The 2,216-nt window shown below is 40.0% G+C and overlaps 1 pseudogene; it reads left to right on the top strand.

Annotated features, from left to right (window-relative positions):
* The first annotated feature begins 258 nt into the window (after positions 1-258).
* LOC110564906 (large ribosomal subunit protein eL38-like) lies at positions 259-1,512 on the top strand (annotated as a pseudogene).
* Positions 1,513-2,216: the final 704 nt, after the last annotated feature.

The raw sequence follows: 2,216 nt of genomic DNA, 5'->3' as shown, positions 1-2,216 counted from the left end.
TGACTGAGGAGAGAAGGGAAAGCTAAGAAGTATGAATTTTAGAAAAGTGTATGAAGTATATATAAATGTCATAATAAAATTGGACACTTTATACAATCAATGCCTGTGAATAAAAATAAGTAATAATGAGTGATAACAATTATGTTGCTAATTGGCTCTTGAATCTTGGAGAAATAAACGACTAGCCTTTAGCTTTCAGATTCCTGGAAGGTGCTATGTAAATGTGTGTCACACTATTTCCGGAGAGAGTGCATAAAAATGTCTTATGACTTCAGAGAGGAAAGTAATGACAGACCAAAGTATCAATAATATCAAAGTCCAATTTGGTGAACCAATTATTTTTATTGAGTTAAAAGATTATGTGTGACAGGATTCTAACAGGAGCAGAAGTGACTCACAGATAGCTGCGTCAGTAAAATCCCACCCTAGAAATGGTGGCAACTCACAGAAGCTGAGTTAGAGCACACAGTGCAGCCTGCAGGCAGTTCAACAGGTTGGAGCACGCACGTCGTGGTTCAGCTGGTCTGAGTATATTCCAGGAAGCTCGGGTGCTCTTTGCTTCTTCTAGGCAGTTCAGCTGGTTTCTACTTCCTCTACATTTCCTGTCTTCTCTTTAAATCTTGCAGACTGCTTGGATATACCCAGTCACAGCATCTTCCAAAAACAAAACAAACAGACAACAACAACAAAAACCCCAGCTATTTTGAGAGTTCTCTCAGGAGTCTTTACTGCTTCTATACTCCAAGAGATGTAGAAGCCTTGATAATTTTGTCAAGTTCAGAGAAATCCTTATACTGCTTTGAGTTACCTCCTGTCTTAAGAGATGTTTTAATCTCATCTCTGGAGAGATGTTTAATCTCAGAGGAAAGTAGTACACAGTACCAAGCTGCTGGAGAGAAAAATCAATCAGTAATCTTACCAAGAAAAGAACCTTATGAATTGCAATAATGACCAGTGTGTCAAGGTATAACCATGGTGCAATGGTGTCAAAAATGTTATAAGGTTAACCAAACACTCTCTGGTTCAATGTAAGTTCAGCTCCACAGGAGAAAACACATGCCAGGAACTGCAATTCTATTCTGGCCAAGAACCTGATATGAAGGGCTCACAAACCCCAAGGATGAACCTATGATTGTTATTTTTCTAAATGGGCATGGCATCAGTCTACTTTCTACATTTGTGCATGTCTTTCCATGGATTACAACAACTCTGAAATCTCATCAATGTTTGTTGTGCAGTGCATGTTTTTTTGCTGCTGTGAGTATTTTGGGTGCAGGTTCCAGAACTGAGCACCTGAAAATGTGCCTTGGAAAATTGAGGAAATCAAGGATTTTCTGCCCACAGCCGAGCAGAAGGATGCCAAATCTGTGAAGATCAAAAGGAAAAAGGATAATGTGAAGTTCAAGGTTCACTACAAACAGGTACATTTACGCCCGGGTCACCACAGGCATGATGTCAGAGAGGCTGAAGCAGTCCCTACCCCCTGCTTTGGCAGTGAAGGAGCTGAAATGAACCAGTCCTCTGCATTTGACTAGTAAATATCAGGGAAAGAAGAAAGAAAGAAAGAAAGAAAGAAAGAAAGAAAGAAAGAAAGAAAGAAAGAAAGAAAAGAAAAGAAAGAAACACAGCTGACAGATGGTCAGTGTACATGGAAAAGTGACTGTGGCATGCTCAGACACTAATAAGGCGTTTACATCACACACCTCAAGGCTCAGGAACTACAACAAAAGAGATTTCAAAAATTTGAAGATTGTAAGAGCCAGAAGTTGGATCAGAACAGAACAATACATTGTCTTTTTAAATATGTCAGATTGTTTTAAGTATCAGGAGATTGTGATATTCAATAATGTTTAAAGTCTGGATACCTATGGCCATATTTTCTATTGCTTGGAGATAGTTACTCTATCCTATTATGAATAAGAAAGAGACAGACAAACAAAAATTCTGATAGAATTTTCCTTTCCTTTCTCTCTCTCTTTCTTTCTCTCTCTTTCTCTCTCTTATTTCTGATCTTATCTGCTTCCCTTCTTTCCTCCCAGTCCCACCCTCACACCCCTCCCCCCACTCCCCCTTCTCCTGCTTGTCAGGTACCCAAGGGGTATCAACCTACTCTGTCACCTCAAGTTGTAGCAGGACTAAATTCATCCTTTCCCACCAGGGCCAGAGTCAGGCAGCAGAGAGAGGGATAGTCCCGTCTCTGTTGTTAAGGGATCCAC

This window comes from Meriones unguiculatus, chromosome 3 (assembly GCF_030254825.1).
Source record: "Meriones unguiculatus strain TT.TT164.6M chromosome 3, Bangor_MerUng_6.1, whole genome shotgun sequence".
Classification (NCBI taxonomy): domain Eukaryota; kingdom Metazoa; phylum Chordata; class Mammalia; order Rodentia; family Muridae; genus Meriones; species Meriones unguiculatus.
The sequence above is the reverse complement of the archived record's forward strand: the minus strand, read 5'-3'. Positions and strand labels throughout refer to the sequence as shown.